Genomic DNA, 19,698 nt, shown 5'->3' with positions numbered 1-19,698 from the left:
CCTACTGAACTTCCTTTACATTTTATTGGTCAAACAACTAGCTCAGCAATGTATAACATCAAAGAGATGAGGAAGAACAAAGCTGTGATGTACCTGGAGGTGGAAATAGACATCTCAGTGACAGAACTAACTAGTGACTACCAGGTAAGAATTACCCAAAATGGTTCACCAAATAGTCATTTACCTTCATTTTTCTGGCTACAATGGTACAGCATTCAGAGTTGAAAGGTGCTTAAAGCTTAGTACAAATTTCCCTCCTGTTACAGATTAGTAAACTTGGGTAGAGAGACATTTTGTGACTTGCCCAAGATTATGTGGATAGGTTTGGGGCTAAATCCCAGTTCTTCTGACACTCAGATTGGTACACTACACTACATAGTAAATCTAGAAAGTTGTAATGACGGTCCAAGGACCCTCTAGTTTGCAGGACCTCAACAAAAGAATGAGGCTCTGTGCTCAGCTCTGTCTAGCTGGCATCAAATAGAAAGGTGTTTTCCAAAATGCTTGCTTAGAAATTCTAATCTTCAATTTAAGAAAGTAATTCATCCATGGTAAATCTTCATAAGAGGACAAGAAGAAAGAAAATATAAAAAAATTGACATAAAATATGAGGGGATATATTCCTGAGAAAACTACCTTTCAGAGTAGCACCCTTAGAAGATAGTCTGGAGCAATATGTGAGAAGTGAATCAGATTTTGCTCTTAGACGTTGTGGCATTTTATCTTGTTCATATTTCCAAAGATGCCACCTAACAAGCAAATTAAGATTATCCTAAATGTCAGCGGGTAGTTTACTCACATGAGGTGCTTATTGCTCTTGAGGACATGTTAGTCACACCACTGCTATAAACAAAGAGTGAGGATGTGGCTAGTCATCAGAATTTCTATATGCTTTTCCTAAATCTTTTTTCACTTGTTTTATTACCTTGGACAAGCCTGTTTACTTCTGTAGGGTCTTAAGGTCCACATTTGTGAAAATGGTGGAGACATATAAACTCTAAGGTTTCTTCTAATTGTAGAATTCAGAGGCTGTGACTCTTGCTATGCTCCACAGAAGTCATAAACCAAATAAACATCAACCTTTACAAAAATCTCATTAACCCATTATCCACAAGGAGATAGAACAAATCTGTTTCATTCACCATTGTATCCCTTATACCAAGACCCACACTTGATTTGTAGTAGGTGTTTATTAAATATTTGTTGAATTAATTAATAAAATAACACAGTAACTATCATCCTCAATTGATTAAAAAGCTTGGGAGTAGAACCACTTTCTTCTGACTGTACCCTGCATGACTTCATTTTACGGCTTTGTGGACTAGAATTGAGCAATTATGATGGAATTGTACTTAACAAAGATTTAACAAACATTAATATCGTCATAACATAATCCAATGCTGGTAGTACGTGTATCCAAGAGTGTTGAGATTTTTAATTAATCTGAATGGCATGTACTTGCAAGGATCTGTATGCTGTGACAATGTCTAGGCCACTTTTTTTTTTAATATTAAAAGAATCTCAGCTAGAGCTCATCTAATTGAGGATGCCTTATTTGGCCAGACAGCAAATTGAAGCACTAAGAGTTTTTTAGATGCCCAAGTCCCTTAATGACAAGTTTGTTTCCCACACGGTGAATTCCCTTGATGCTAAATTCATTGACAGAGGATCGCACTTGTATCCAATAAGAATTAATATGATCACGTTATTGCAGACATAGCCTTATGGCCCATGAAAATTTTTTTAAACGTCTCTGTAAATTTAGGGCGCTCCATAGACCACCTACCAACTCTCAAATTCTCTCAAACGCTCAGATGTGATCTCCATTTCAATAATAGTAAATTCTGATAATATCATTTATGTATAATAGACAACGCAGTGTGTAAAATAATGCTGGATATATGATATAATCACCCCAATGACCATTTTAGACACCAGCAGTAGCTCATGTTCCAAACCCACAACTACCAACAAGTAAAGAAGAAAAAATGATGTACATTGCTAGTTGTGTTTATAAACAATGTTTATATTTCCCAAATGGAGGCATGGAGACTGGAGTTAGTTTTTCTCCCTGTACTTATTATTTCAAACAATTTCATTTTCAATTTTAAATGAATTACTAAATAGAAAGGTAGATATAGCATGCCACAAGGTAGCTGTCTGACCTGTGTGGTACTTCTGAGGAACTGTAAGACTCTTCGAATGGAATTTGGAATGTTTAGTCCTAGGCTAGTCAATAGATATGAGAGATATCAATTAAGGTACACAGGGAGTATTCATTTATTAGTTTTTTTCATTATATAAGCATTTATTGAAATTTTGATATGTGCAACACTGTATTAGGAACTTTTTACAAGACAAAAATAAATTTAAGATATCTATTCTTGTGCCGTTTGTACTTGAGCTTGTTTTTTTCCCTTTGTTTTTTTTTTCTTTTTTAGTTTGCTTGTTTTTAATATGAGGACCAGACAGCTTTAATTTACCCACTGCTGTTTTAAAATAAGCCCAAGATTCTGAGCTCATGTGCATGTTTATCTTGATTCTCTATTATGTTTTGTAGATTTAGCACCACTGGTCATTCTGATAAATCAGTCCACATTAAGTAATTCTCAGAGTTAATCTAAAGACTCTGAAACCATATGCAAGGATTTGTGGTTTACATTCATTTGAATTTTTCTGGGGAAAGAAAGCTTCCAAATAGTTAATATCCTTGTTGTAGATATGTAAACATTTTAATGTAGTAAGTCTCAGGTCAGCTAACGGGAATATACTGACTGCCTATAAGCAGAGTGAACTAAGCAACAAGGTAATAGTTATTTTTTCTTTTGAAGAAAATCACCATTGAATACCAGCTCCTTTTTTGCAAAACAAAAGTAAAGATTCTAAAGTGTCTCTTTTCTCAAAGTGAAATTCATAGTGTAGAAAAATTCCATCTGATGTATCTAAAAACTGACTTGTCTTTTTAAAGTATATGTTATTTGACATCTTTATTGAGATATAATTCATGTACCATAAAATTTACCAATTTAAAGTATATAATTCAAATGTTTCTCGTATAGTCACTGAATTGTGTAACCATTACCACAGACTAATTAGCAGTCACTTGCTCAATCTCCCTCCCCCAAGCCCTTGGCAACCACTAATCTACTTTCTCCTCTATAAATTTGCCTATTCTGAACATCTCATAAATGTAATCATATAACATGTGGTCTCTTGTAGCTGACTTCATTCACTGAGCATAATCTTTTCAATGTCCATCCATTTTTATTGTTGAGTAGTATTCCACTGTATGGATGTACCAGTTTATTTAACCATTCATCTGCTGATGGATATTTAGGTTGTTTCCACCTTTTGGCTATTATAAGATAATGCTATTATGAACATTAAGGTGCAAGTTTTGTGTAGACATGTCTTTTCATTTCTCTTAGGAATGGGATACCAAAGAGTATAATGCTGGGTCATATGGTAAGTCTAGGTTTAACATTTTGAAGGACTGCCAAACTGCTTTCCCCCATGGCTGCACCAATTTACATTCTCACCAGCATGTATGAAGATTCCAAGTTGTCCATATCCATATCAGTTATAACAACTCAACAGTTGTTATTATCTGTCCTTTTTATTATAATAATCCTAACGGTGTGAAGTGGTATCTCATTGTGGTTTTAATTTGCATAACTTTCATGCTTTTTTTGCATTTCAAATTCCCTGATTAAGATTCTGTATAAACACAGTGATATGAATAAATTGAATTCCAGCTTCCAACCCGATCAAATCAGTGCTGAACTTTAAACAGAATAAAAATGCTGAAAACTTGGATGGAAACAGATATTTATCTTGCTGCAAATAAAATTATTGCATATAAGCTACTAAAAAGACTTCCCCATAGCAAATTATTTGATTTTAACATTAGGCCATGCTTAGAAGATAATAATCGTTCTTTTCTTTAGCCATTTTCTTCATTTTTGCAAATTTCAAATTACTTCATTACATGGAGATATCAATGCATTCTTTGTAAAATTGTGGACTCATTCTCTTCTGGATCACCTTGTGCTGTTCATTTCATAGGAAATAACTTTTCAATGGTATTTACATCAGAGAATTGCTTCAGATGGCTTTACAATTTTCAAAAATCATAAACGTTCCAATGCAGCTTAACTTGGAGCCTGCTGAATGTGTTTACTGCCCTATATCCTAAACACCTGTACCTTGAAAGGAGCTGCTGTGCAAGGCACAACCTACTGAGTCATTTTCAAAACAGAGCAGGTGTTCCGTTGTCAGCAATGGAAAAAAACAAAGTTATGAACTGGGTTAGTTAGTAACACAGGGTGTATAAACCATATTTCTAACCTTTCTATTTAAATTTCAAAATCTTTACCGAATGCCCCATCACTTAAAGGTGAACTACGGTTACCATAATAGCCATCTCAATCCATATCTGTTCCTCTCAACCAATTTTTGATGCATAAAAACCATGGCAGATGACTCATTATGTCCTCTTTAAGGTAACTAACAGCCCATAAATATTTATTCATAAGAAGATGCAAGGTACTCACTTCATAAATCATGACCTGTGAATACTAGAACAGCTGGCCAAAGAGATTCATAAAGGTGATATGTTTGGTATCCTCTTAAGTACTAAAAAAAAGAGATAATAAGAAAAAACTAAAAAATACTGTTATATACTATGGTGTATTATTTTGGCATCATATTTGACACTTCTTAAGAAGGTATAAAATTCATAAAATGTATACAAGCTCATGTAATATGAATGCCATCTTAACATTTATTGATAATTTCTGTATAATAAGCATTTTGTAAATATGTTACATGTGTACATTAAAAAAATGCTATAAGTACTATTAAATACTATTAGGACCTATACATTTTACAGACAAAGATATTTAATTAAGGAATTAAGTGATATGGACAATGTCAAACACCAAAGGTGCAGAGTCAGGATTTAAACCCAGGCAATCAGGTTCTAGAGTCTGTTCTCTTAAATACCATGGAATAGTGCCTGTACATAAAACTAAAATATTGATTTTTACATTTCCCATTCAAAAGGAGCAATTGAATATCAACACTGACCCTCTCTCCCTTATAAAACCCCAATGAAAACACATTGAAAATGAATGAGAAGAAAAAATCTGTAACAATACTGGGAAAAAAAGGTCTGGAAGAGAAGAGATAATTTTATGAATTTCTGAAAAACAAAAACAGATGGAAGTACAGTGACAGTCTGTAAAGGAGACCACAGTCCAGGAAACACTCTGGAGAAATCCAAAGTAAAGGTGGGAGTTATATTTCTCAGGCACTAAGCTCAGTTTGGAGATTCACAGAACAAGCATAGGAAGGATACATTCAGACCAATGATTGAAAGGCACTCTGCAGAGGAGCTCTGATACCAGCCAGTCTCCCAGCTGCCACACTTACAGAGTGACTACAGGATCAGGAGTTCCCAGGGTAAATCTGGGATGACACTGTCAAAAAAAATGTGGAATCATTTGCCTGGAGAAAGCTAGGCTTCTAGGTTGGGAACAAGACTCTAGGATAAAGACATCTTAATTCTGGCACTGAAAGTGAAATGCAGTGGGTCTAAGACCCAAGTCTGTTCTCCTTAAAGCAAGGCAGCTTGTAGATGCTTGCATCCCTTGTACATATTGCTGACAGTCAGTGTGGAAGCCAGGAGGAAATAGGTCTAAAAGTATCCCGAGGGAATCCAAAACAGCTCCTATGGTTTTCAGCATAATTCTTCATTCTTCAATATGTTTGGATAAGCAGGATTACCAGACAGTTGAGAAAGATAACACAAAAGAGAAGGACCAAGAAAAATAAATTAAATAACTGAATCTGGAAGGAAAGAGAATATATACAGGACATAGAAAAGGACTCTAGGATATAGAATCAAACAAAGAGATGGAGAATAGTAGAGACGAGTAAAGAGATGGAAGATCAATTTAGGAAATTCAGTATGTATCTAGTAATAGGACCACTACACAAAGAATCCTTAGAAAGTGGAGAGAGGCAATAATGAAAGAAAAAGCAGCGTACATTTTCCCAATGATCAAGAAAGGTAAGTCTTCATTATCTGGAGGAATGACAAAAGACACACAACTAAATATCTCCTGGTGAAATATCAGGACCTCAAAGATCGAAAGACTATCCAAAAGTTCCCAAGAGGAAACACAAAACACAACAGATTGCCCATAAAGGAATGAAGATCAGATAGGGGTCCAACACCTTGTTAGTAATTGTGGAGACTGTAAGAAAGTGGAATAGTAAAAAGAAGAAAAAGCAAAGAAAGAAAGAAAGAAAGGAAATAGAATAGACGCCAACATTTTGAAACAAAAAGACAATCTAAAATACATACCCAAATATACAATCTTGAGTGTCTCCTTCACTTTGGCTCCTTACCAATTTAATGTGGATCCATCTAATTTCATCAAGTACTACCTCTGTCCAAGTGGACTTCAGTGATGCTGTTAGCAAATCATCATGAAGTGAGGGAAATGGAGAATATTAGAAAAATTAATCATTGCCAATAGGAATAATATTTGGAAGAATGAATCTGAGTATCCTGTTACAACGTCTTTTAAAGAAATCGAGATTCACATCTGTTTTCTAAGTCCCTGAAGGCAGTTAGAGTAATCACCGAGAGCCCAGTGTGTGTTTAAAAATTCGCTCCTTGACGATTCCTTTGTTGTGTGAATAATATTGAAAGAGAGAGTAGAGAAAATGTGTCTTACACGAATTAGTGAGAAAATTATGTTTTCTTTCAAAGACTGGATAGTAAATGATTTTCTTTAGTTAAATCCATAAAGTCAAACCATGCATATAGTAAAGCATAAGGATTCATATTCTCACAAATTTAATGAAGCAAATTGTACAAAATTAATGAACAGACTTTCAATATTAACCACAATTGTAAGGGTCTTATTTTGCATGTCTTCAGAGTTATTTTTCTTATCCCACAAGGAATTTGAAGCAGCTCATAACACCTGATATGAGCGTTCATAGCACTTCATTTATCCAGATATTTCTTAACCTGGACAATTACCCTTTTTCAGGACATAGCTGAGAACTTGAAAATTAGCAAAAGTGTCCAGAAATAGCCAAAATAAACATCTCAAATTTATTAATTTGCTCATAGAATGACAATTCAGGACATATTAAAAGCAGTGTACTTTATTTTATACACAGATTTCACAGATTTGCCCCTGATGGAAGCAAACTGGTGGCATGAAGAAGTGTCAACTGAAACCTGAAATAAATAAGAAAACTAAACAATACTAAAGCCAGCTCAAGAACTCAGAATATAGAATGGAGGATACGCAGTAGTCTGGAAAGACAACATAAAGGCCAATAAGCCAGTGCAGGTTTGGTACTAGTCCACTGCAATAAAGTGAATGTCACAGTAAAGTGAGTCACACACATTTTTTTGGTTTACCAGTCCATATAAAAGGATGTAATGCACAACACTGGGAATATAGCAAATATTTTATAATAACCTATATGGAGTATAATCTGTATAAAGATATTGAATCACTATGTTGTACACCTGAAACTAACATAATGTTGTAAGTCGACTATACTTCAATTTTAAATAAATAAGATTTTGTCGTAGGAAAATTATATCTCAATAACCCTTACTTTAAAAAATAATGTTAGCCAACGAAAATTTTTTTAATGTTTTTAAAAATGTTTTCAAAAGCTGGAACCAATCCTCTCAAACCCCACTACTAAATTTACATAGTATTCTGAATCTTTCATTGTCATTTCAACAATCTTTACAGCATCTTCACTGGGAGTAGTTTCCATCTCCAGAAACCACTTTCTTTTCTCACCCATAGAAAGCAACTCTTCATCCATTGAAGTTTATTATGAGATTGCAGCAATTCAGTCACATCTTTAGGCTCCACTTCTGATTCTAGTTCTCTTGCTATTTTGATTAAATCTGCAGTTACTTCCTCCACTGAAGTCTTGAACCCCTCAGTGTCATTCATGAGGGTTGGAATCAACTTCTTCTAAACTACTGTTAAAGTTAATATTTTGACCTTTTCCCATGAATCACAAATGTTCTTTAATGGCATTTAGAATGGTGAATACTTTTCAGAAGGTTTTTTATTTGCTTTGCTCAGATCCATCAGAGGAATTATCAATACTATCTATAGCCTTATGAAATGTATTTCTCAAAGAGTAAGACTTGAAAGTTGAAATGACTCCTTGATTCATGGGCTGCAGAATGAATGTCATGTCAGTAGCGGGCATGAAAACAACATTGATCTCATTGTGCATCTCCATCTGAGCTCCTGGGTGACGAGATGCATTATCACTGAACAGTAATATTTTGAAAGCAATATTTTTTTCTGAGCAATGGGTCTCAACAGTGGGCTTAAAATATGTGGTAAACCATGTTGTAAATAGATGTGCTGTTATCCAGGCATTGTGGCTCCATTTATAAAGTACAGAGTAGGACTTCCTAGGTGGCGCAGTGGTAAAGAATCCACCTGCCAATGCAGGGGACATGGGTTCAAGCCCTGACCTTGGAAGATTCCACATGCCACGGAGCAACTAAGCCTGTGTGCCACAGCTATTGAGCCTGTGCTCTAGAGCCCGTGAGCCACAACTACTGAGTCCGTGTGCCGCAACTATTGAAGCCCACTCGCCTAGGGCCCGTGCTCCACAACAAGAGAAGCCACTTCAGTGAGGAGCCTGTGCACCACATAGAAGAGTAGCCCCCGCTCTCAGCAACAGAGAAAGCCCGTGTGCAGCAATGAAGATCCAACGCAGCCAATAAATAAATTAAATAAATAAATTTATTAAAAAAAATACAGAGCAGATGTAACAAAATTTTTAAGGGTCCTAGGATTTTCAGAATGGTAAATGAGCATTGGCTTCAACTTAAAGTCAGATGCATTAGCCTCTAACAAGAGAGTCATCATGTCCTTTGAGGCTTTGAAGCCAGACACTGACTTCTCTCTAGTTATGAAAATCCTATATGAGTGTGTGTACATATGATCTTTCTACCTAAATTGTTAGTTCTTAAAAGAAATAAATATAATATCTGCTTATTTTGATTTTTTAAGAATCTAAAATGGAAATTGAGAGAAAAAAAAGACATGTTTAAAAGGCTTTTTGGTGACTTCTAGATTTAGAATCAACATGTAGAGAGCTTAGAAGTCATCACTCCTGTCTTTGCAAGGGAAAAAGCTGGACAAGCTGCAAATCATTGACTTTTCTTGAAACCAACAGATTACTGAGGTTGTAAGGCCAGCTACCATCTGGAAATCTCAGGAGACAGGTAAATCCAGCAATAAATCTGAGATCTGCTTACCTGATGCAGAAGTTGCTAGCATCATAAACTGGTAAGAACAATTAATTGGTAATTTTTACAAACTGTTGGAAGTTAAGTGTGGATAAATATGACAGTAAGAAACTCCTGGGGAATGGCTGCATTATTAGGGGGAGATCACACAATTCATGGGCTTTACCTCCAGAAAGTCCACCAGGTTCTCATGGTGAAGCCCAATGAAAACATGAAAATGATAAATAAGCATACGAAAAGATACTCAATATCATTTGTGATTAAAGAATTACACATTAAAACAAGTTTTAAAAAATGAACCCTAGTTAATGCAATAAGACAATAAAAGAAAATAAAATGTAGGAGGAAAAAAGACCAGCAAGGAAGCAATAAAACTGCACTTTGTTCATAAATGACATAACTGCTTATGTAGAATATCTGAAAGAATTGGCAAAAAACAAAAGCAAAACTCCTAGAACTAATAAGCAACTACAGCAGGGTTGCAGGATTCAAGATTAATACAGAAAAATCAATTGCTTTCCTATATACCAGTGTTGAAAAAGTGGAATCTGAAATTTAAAATACAGTACCATTTACATTAGCACTCATGAAAAATGAGAGATGGAGGAATAAATCTAACAAAATATGTATAAGATCTTTATGAAGAAAACTAAGAAACTAATGAATAAAATCAAATAAAAGCTAAATAAATGGAGATATATTCCATATTCATGAATAGAAAGACTCAATTTGATCAAGATGTCAGTTCTTCCCAATCAAAACGCCAGCAAGTTATTTTGGGGATATCAACAAACTGATTCTAAATATTCTAGAATAACCAACACAATATTAAAGGAAAAGAACAAAGTTGGAGGACTGACAGTACTCAACTTCAACACTTTACTATAAAGATATAGTAATCAAGATTGGTATTTAGTGAAAGAATAGATCATTAGAACAGAATTAAAAGTCCAGAAAGCGACCTACATAAATATAGCAAACTGATCTTTGATGAAGGAACAAAGGTAATACAATGGAGAAAGGATGGTCTTTTCAACAAATAATGCTGAAACAACTGGCTATCTACAAGCAAAAAATAACAATAATCTAGACAAGATCTTACACTCTTTACAAAAAGTTAACTGAAAGTGGATCACAGATCTAAATGTGAAACACAAAACTATAAAACTCCTAGAAGATAATGTAGGAGAAAATTGAGATGATCTTGGGTTTGGTGATGACTTTTTAGATACAACATCAAAGGCATGACACATGAAAGAAAAAATTGATAAGCTGGACTTTATTAGAATTATAATTTGCTACTCTGTGAAAGGCATGTCAAGAGAATAAAAAGACAAGCTACAGACTGGGAGAAAATATTTGCAAAAGACATATATGATAAAGGAGTGTTATCTAAAACATACAAAGAACTCTTAAAACTCAGCAAAAAAAAGAAAAAAAAAAAGATTTTTAAAAAGCCCTGAACTGACCTCGCCAAAGAAGATATACAGATGGCAAATAAGCATCTGAAAAGATACTCTACATCATATGTTGTAAATGAAAGTCAAATTAAAACAACAATAAATGAGAAACCACTACCCAGTAATTAGAATGGCAAAAATCCATGTCACTGACAACACCAAATGCTGGTGAAGATGTGAAACAACCAGAACTCTCATTCATTGCTGGTGGGAATGCAAAATGGTACAACCACTTTGGAAGACAGTTTGGCAATTTTTTTAATAGTACTAAACATACTCCTACCACACAATCCAATAATCATACTCCTTGATATTATGCCCACATAAAAGCCTGCATAACCAAGATGTTCTCTAATAGGTGAGTGGATAAGTAAACTGTGGTACACCAAGACAACGGACTACTATTCAGCACTAAAAATAAATGAGCTATCAAGCCATGAAAAGACATGGAGGACCCTTAAACGCATATTACTGAGTGAAAGAAGCCAATCTGAAAAATCTACATAGTATATGCTTCCAACTGTAGACAAAACTATGGAGACAATAGAAAGATCTGTGATTGCCAGGGGTTCACTGAATGGAGATTGAGTGCATGAAGCACAAGTGCTTTTTAGGATGGTGCAACTATTCTGTATAATAATATCATGGTTGATATATAACACTATGCTTTGGTGAAAACTCATAGAACTTCACAGCACAAGAGAGCTATGACTTTAATGCATACAAATTAAAAAAAAATCATTTAGTAGGTCTGAGGATTCCAGGAAAGAAAACATAATGTGACAAAAGAATCTGACCATATTATACATGCATGAAACAACAAGGTGCTGACCTGAGTATATTTGGAAATGAACAAAGTCTAAAAAATTAAAGGGAAAAGAAGCTGTAGATAAGCACTGTGTTCTGGATAATAAAGTTGTTTCCCATGGGTGTTGAGTTAACAATGTAGAAATCACTGTCAGGTATGTTGGAACTGAATAATCTAGTGAATGGATTACGAATAGCGGAGCTTGTCTTTCAGACGAGAGGGGGATTCCAGATAAGCAAGGAAAGGGGGTTAGAATGATCCATGTGGTAATGGATTAGAGTCAGAGAATCAGTGTGAAGTCATGTTTAACTTGATATTGAAACAGATGGTTAATTATAGAAACATTTATAGATAAATATATGTACATAGGTTAGAATACATATTCATATATTTGCTTCTCTGTCAGCTAACAGGTCCTAGTAGAAATGACACTCCAGTAGTAATGAAAGGAATTAGGGTTTCTTGGAGGAATAGTTGAATCTAGAACTGGGAAAGAGAATATACAAGATGAGCCTAAACCATCTTATGGTGTTAGAAAGTAATGAAGTACTTAAAAATAAACAACAACAACAAAAAAATGAAACAAAAAACCCAAAACAAAAAACCTCTGCAATGATAGAGTATGTCAAAGGGACAGTCCCAACAAAAAGAGATCCTAAGGCTAAATTTTGGTATAATTTGAGCAACAAAATAAAGAAATATTATATTATAATCCAAAGTATAAAATAAGCATCCACACGGCCAGACTGGTATAAACAAATTATTGAACAAATAAATAAATGGGGAGAAGAAACAAATATCCCAAATAGAAGAATTCTAAATAACTTGTGTAGATAGTTCATCTTCAAGGAGGTAGAGTATAATTTCTTACTTCTTAAGTGTGAACTGTGCATACAAACATCCTTCTAGAGATAAGGGGTATGGGAAGAGGGTAGGAAACAGTACTTTTGCATTAGAGAAACCTGACAAACACCACCATGGTCAGGTGATCAAGGGTAACAACCAACGATGATGTCATGTTGACAGTATGGACCCTTGATATGATGGGATGAAAATGACACTTTACCTTTGCACTCTTCTTCCCCAAAACCCAGACCTTCGGTCTAATCATGAAAAAAAAAATTCAGACAAATACCAACCAAGGAGAATTCCACACAATATCTGACTGATCAGTGTTCCTCAAATCTGTCAAGATCAACAAAAACAAGTCTCAGAAATTGTCACAGCTAATAGGACACTGGCTAGGACACCATGATGATTAAATGTGATGTGGCTACATGAATGAACAGAAAAAAGGGACATTACATTTAAAAATAAAGGAATCTGAAAGTAACTATGAAATTTTAGGCTGATAAAAATTTTTTAAAAATAGATGACTCCTTTGCTATGTGGCATCTGAAAAATTCCATTTTTCTCTGGAAGCAGCTGCCTCCACTCACTCTCCTTCATCCACATTGGTAAGATGACCAAGGCAGAGATCAGAATGCACTTTCCCTGGGATACCAACCGTCGAATATTGGTTGTGTTTGCATCAGGTGCACAATATGAATCTTGAGACACTGACTCCAACTGCTTATTCTAAACTTCATACTTTTTATGTTTACTCAAGATTGCCTCCATAAAACTGTAAACTCTTATTTGAGTGCATATGTAGGAATTGTATTCTCGTCTATGAGTTTCACTTCTACTGAACAGCAGATACTTGATGAATTCAATGTTCTGCCTCTGGACTCTGCTCAGCATTTCAAATTCCTGGACAGTGGCCTCCAGCCTGATAATTTCATTTTAATTCCTCTTAGTACCTCCCCAAAGGTGAAAGCGGTTAGCAGGAGATAAAGTTCTGATACCATCTTGGCATGTGCCCTTGACAATATCCTCAGACTCCTTAAATTTCACCTTTCCCACATGAAGTAAGGAGAATACAGGTACATACACCACAGGCTCAAGATGAGGATTATGGGCTCAATTCCACATGGACTATATTACATTTGTAATAAACTTTAGTTATGATTATTAGCAATATTGTTATTTAGAAACCTAACCTGGTCTTGTTTTTTAGATTTGCCAGAAAACACAAATTTGTGACACCAGCTCCAGGTATGAAGATGCCCCGTTCCAGAGTTTCTCCAGAGTCTTCTGCTTTCTCAACCTCAGCTCTGACCATGAGCATCACAACACCCCATTTCTCTCATTCAACTTTGTGATAGATACTGGGTTTGTTCTTAAAATCCATCTATTTGTTAGGAAAGTGTCTTAATCATAATAAACTAGGCCTTCACATGTACACTTTTATTCAAATAGGAAATGATTCAGAAATAGGGTCAAAATGGGAGCGAGTTAAGAACCTCTTTGAATTTAACATTTCAATAGTTGCTTCTTCTCCATGATTAAACATACACTTTTTTATGATGCGTGGATGTGTTGAGGCAATTTCCTTTTTTATAAATACGGCATAGCTGGTATGAGTAGTTAGAGATATGGCAGGGTTTTGTGATAATGGGGTTACTGTCCATGAGGAAGTCTACATATGTTTCACATTGAGTACTAAAAGGTGGGCTAGTTGTCAATCTGTATTTTTGTTTTGTTCTTGACATTACATAGTTATGTTACAGGCTGAACCAAACACTTTTCAACTCTTGGTAAAAAGTTAAACAGTAAAATGTGATTAAATTATACAACTGAAATCTAAGGGTTTTTTCCCCCCTCCTGATTATAAACTCTGAGTTTCTGAATTTCCAGCATAACAATTTATAGACCCTCTCTTGTAACGCACTTTTAATGAGTTCCCCTTCTTTAATCACAATTTTTTCCTCTATCAATGCAAGCTCATTCTCCTTCCCAACAAATAAATGGGCAACAAAGCAATCACAACTAACCCAGAAAGAATTTGAGGTCACACCACTCAACATTTTAACTGTAAAATTATAATTCTTGGGTTTTTCCAAATGTTTATGATGTTTTGAGCTCATTCAGTAAAGGAAATATATCTGTCTCTGTCGACACATTTTAGTGATTTCATCTCCGTTCCTAAGACTCTCTAAGGGTTTCCTAATTAGAGGAATTTACAGGAAATGTCAAACAGTCTAAATAACTGATGTATTGTAATTAAAGTCTTAGCAATTGAGCAAATTAACCTTTATATTTTAATGACATCAAGCTACATGGCAGTTTCCAGAAAGTTTCTAAAGCAAGTAATTGAGAGAATTATCAAAAACTGGGAAAAAGAGGGGAAAAAAATTTCTGGATTGTTACTCTAGTATTTTAAGTGTGGAATTAAATTGACAGCAGTGATCTTTCTCTAACATTACAGTTAATGAAAGTGCTCCATTACTAAAATATGACACTAATATATTTCAAGTAATGTACAAATAAGGCAAAGAAAGTGTACAATTTTAATCATTAAGGCTTTAGTAACATTTTAAAATTTCAATTTATGCAATGGTATATTAATAAGACATGTAAATAAGATTATTCTAAATGATAGTAAAGTCAGATAGAGATGGAAAAGCTGAACAGAGTTGTTGAATTACTGTTTAATTTTTATACAAATATTTATATTCTCAGACCAGTCCAGAATTTAATATAACATGAATATATCATTTTGTTTGTTTATTTCAGTTTATTTCATTTTAATCATTTAAAAGACATAATAACTGAAAATCATGCTCATTTATAAAGTGAAAATATCAGTAGTGTAAGTAGCTAAATTAAGCAACTGAAGAAAATATCTAGAAGATGATATTGCATGTAATAAATAGACAACAAAGAGCTGCTTATTTACATCTGAATTTTCCTGGTTATGTGTCTACTATAACAAGATGACCTTAATATTTGTATGTTTGGGATAAGTTTAAGAATTTACAGATAATTTACTGGAAGTAACTCAAAGTAATTCATTAAGTTCTACCTAGTCTCAAACTATTCTATTATGCTATCTCTGCTTTATTTTGAATTTATATATAAGACAGGAAAAATTATGGTGAATATCATACATGCTTTTCTTTGTATATACATCTGAGCAGAAATTCAAAGACCATACTGCTAGCATGAATTTAAAACAAGAAGTTGACTAGGTAAAAAAGCTCTCTCAAGTAGTCCGTGTGAAGCTACAGAGATGACAATCTTATGAATGTCTTAGTCTAAGAATCAGGTTGAAAAAAATTTTCCCCTTTATTACTTTTAGATAAGGCTATATACTTCTATATAAATCCAGACAACTCTACATCCTTTTTAAAACTAACTTTAGGATCATAGATTTTTAAAAATATAAAATTTTAAAATTTCAAATATATTAATTCTGGATGGGTAATATTTTCATGTTCAAAAGTTATGTGTCATGGTAAACTGTAAAGATATAAGGTATGAGCATCTTTTGGCAAAATATAGTATTAGGATAAATCCAATTTGCTTTTATAAAACAATTCCTTGGGAGATGATCAACTTTTTGTTAATATTTGGGGAGTTGGGATAAAATGAGAAGATTCCAGAACAGAGTAAATATCAATGGATTGTCTTGCATTTTCCTGAAAAAAGAATCATACATTTTGCAACTAGAAATACTTTTACCTCTTCTTTTCCAATGTTTATGCCCCTGTTTGCTTTCTTTTAGTTGCATTGCCTAATTCTTCCAATATCATGTTTAATATTAGTGGCCATAGGGGATATTTTTAGCTTGTTTCTTACTTTATTGGCAACCAAATTAGTGATTTGTTATTCATTATACTCTGTGTTGGGATTTTTGTGTTGTGACACTTGCTTCTGTGCCCTAAATTACCTAGTCATCCCCAGTACAGTACTGCAGGTAGAGAGAGTGTTAGGAAGGTTGAATAGATCCCCCAGAATTGTTGAAAATCAATAGAATACTTGCAATAGAATTACTTATTTTTTCTGTTGTGAGTTTTTATTTCTTTATTCTACCTTGGGGTCCTTCTATGACCTCAAAGCTTTCTTGCAATTGCCAAATATAAATTCAGGAACTTCAAATAATAATTTCTGCTAAAATTTGAACTGGTTTTAAACTGACACCAATGAGACTTACATATCCTTATGGTATTTAAATACTTTTATCTCATATGCCAACTTGTCGCTATTTCTCAGGTGATTTGAATGCAAGTCAATGACACCTTTTTATTGGTATTTACTTTGACATTGATGCCAACAATTTGGACTTCTAGTGACAGCATTAATACTGACAGCAGCAACATAAAGTCAATGGATGTCTTTGTAATAAAATGTGGACTTCAAATTTATTTTAAATAAAGGTGATAGAATTTTTGATTTGGGTTCCTTGAGAGATTAAAATAGACAATGGATAAATAATAACATGAAGCTCAAAATGAAATTTTAAAAAACAGATAAGAGAATTCAAAAGAAACATTGTATAGGGTTATTTTAAATCAAACATGACCCAAAAGGAAATAAAGAAAAATAAAAGGAAGACAAAGTAGATGAGAGCAGTGGCAAATAAAGGCAAAAGTGGCAGGATAAAGGCAAAACAATTTGGAAACTATACAGTTATATTTTCTTTTTCATTTGTTAATTTTAAAATCTAAAGGCAAATCTCAGTCTATTTCATGTGATAATAATGGCTTATTTTTTCTTTCTCACCAAGCATTAACTATACCTCTTCACTCTCCCTCTTCCTAAATCTAACAAAGTTTTTCCATGTTGCACTACAGGAGAGGGCCTGTGTAAAAAAAAAAAAACAGGATTTGAGAAAATCTAATAGTTTTATAAAAAAGTAAAAATCTAAACTTTACAATATTTTTATTCCTTAGGAGAGTCAAATGGCACTGTTTCTACTGGAAATATAACTGAAATCATCACCTACAGGAATGTATCTGAAAAAACACAAAACACACACCCAGAAAAATACAAAGGTCTGTACTCCATGCCACAAAGATTGTACAGAGCTGAAAGAGGTCCAGAAAGTGCAAAGAAATCATTATTCAGGGAATGGATGGGGCTCAGATACATGGATGCTTCATTAATTGAGCAGATGTTGCTTGGACACTGTGGTAAAGCAGAACGAGATCCACCTCCACCCCCAAAGATGTCTATATCCTAATCCTCAGAACCTGTGAACATGGTAAAGGGACCTGGCAGATAGAATTAAGTTAAGGATCTTGATTTGGGGAATTATCCTGGATTAATGTAACCACCAAGATCCTTATAGGTAAAAGAGGCAGAGGGAGATTAAAGAGGCTACTCTGGTTATGAAGATGGAGAAAGAGCCAGGACTGGAGGAATAGACACTAGAAAAGACAAAGAAATAGATTCTTCCCTGAAGCTTTAGAAGGACCACAGCCCTGCTTATACTGATTTTTAGCTCATTCAGATCCATTTCAAATTTCTGACTTCCAGAACTATAAGAGAATAAATCTGTGTTGTTTTAAGCCACTAAATTTGGGGTAATTTTTTGCTTTAGAAACAGGAAACTAATACAAGGACCTATAATAAAATAAGCTTTTAGGACACTAAGATGAATCGGACACCATCCTTAGATGAAGGAGATCAGCGTGCAGTGTGGATTACACTATGACAACACGCTGTTTGAAAAGCACCCACGATTGTAACAATGTGGTAGAAATATACTCTGACTCAGTAAAGGAAGTATCTAACTCTGACTGGGAAAGATGAGGTAGGTTTCCTGACAAGAGACAATGCTCAAGATAAGTCTTAAAAGATGGGTGGCATCCTGCCTGGCAGACAAAAGAGGGAAATTCACTCCAGCCTGAAAGAACAAATGCCTACAAAAATCAAAACACTCAGGCTGGAAAATTCATACTCAAGTGAATAAGAATTTGTTTAGTAAGTCTCAGTATTCTAGAAAAACAGGAGTCAAAAGTTTTTATAACTGTTAGAGGTAGTTTAGGGAGAAAATGTTATCTTTATTTAAATAGAAGTTTTATGGAACATTCAAGCTCTCACCGCGCTATGGCAGGAAAGCTTACTTCACATACGTGAATTCATCTAAGCGTGTTTGGCATTTTATGCTCCAACTATAAGATCTCCAGACTTAAAATACAAATAAATTAAAAAGAGTCAAGAGGAAAATGAGAATGAATAGATTGATACTGTTTGAATAGATTGAATACTAACAGAAATTAGTCATTGAATTGGTCCCTATCATTCAGCCATTAGTCCTCTGTTAAGTCTGCAAGTTTCTTGATGGCAAGGAGCATGTTTTACACTTATTTTAGTATTCCTCCAGTCATGTAAGGCAGCGCTTATGCACTGAATGCACAGTAAACATTTTAAGAATCAAATCTTTAACGTGTGCAGTTGACTGTCATATAGTAATCATAATCTGAGGTGATTTTCTTTGGCACATAAAAACAGGCTAATGGTCTGAATTGAACCTCTGAAACTCTTAAACTTGACACAACCATTTGCTGTAATATTTTGTTCTAATTTCACTAATTGAAATTGAGTGTACGAAGAAGTTGTGAAACAGACAAAACGTGGGAATTATGTTATAAGGGAGATACCATTTATTCAGCAATTTATTTTATATACAGGTTCTTTTTAAATTTTTCTTTCATAGTTCACCGTGTTAAGTAAGCATTGGGCCAGCACCACCACCACCTCTTCTAAGACAGTGAATTATGTTTCCTGGAACCTCCTTCCCTGCCGGATTTTGGCTTTTTATCAATGAGAGGAACTCACAGGAGATTTGCAAAGTGAAAATGAAGAAGGACAAGGGATCCAAAGTAGCTTTCCCCACCCACTTTGCCACTGAAGCCTGAAACAACTGGTGACATCATTTCGGAGAGTCTCAAGAACTGCAGCAGCTTCCTGGTGAGATGGAGAGAACCACCTAGTTTGGTGTTTACAGCTGAGATCTTTAGTATCAACTTTACTAATTTCAGGAGCACATTCTCTGACCTCTACTTCCCCAGCATTTCCACAAGTCACTAACCCCCTATTAAACTCCTACATACATAGCATGGCTTCTGTTTCATGATTGAACCTTATCCGTTAGAGTATTTGTGTATACTTTATATTTCCAGCAGCCCTAAAGGGTAGGTGCTTTAAAATGAGAGAAGTGAAGTTACTGGACTCCTCCACCATTCCAAAGATTTTTTTCTCAACTGGTGAGTTGC

This window comes from Hippopotamus amphibius, chromosome 11 (assembly GCF_030028045.1).
Source record: "Hippopotamus amphibius kiboko isolate mHipAmp2 chromosome 11, mHipAmp2.hap2, whole genome shotgun sequence".
In the NCBI taxonomy this organism is placed as follows: Eukaryota; Metazoa; Chordata; class Mammalia; order Artiodactyla; family Hippopotamidae; genus Hippopotamus; species Hippopotamus amphibius.
The sequence above is the reverse complement of the archived record's forward strand: the minus strand, read 5'-3'. Positions refer to the sequence as shown.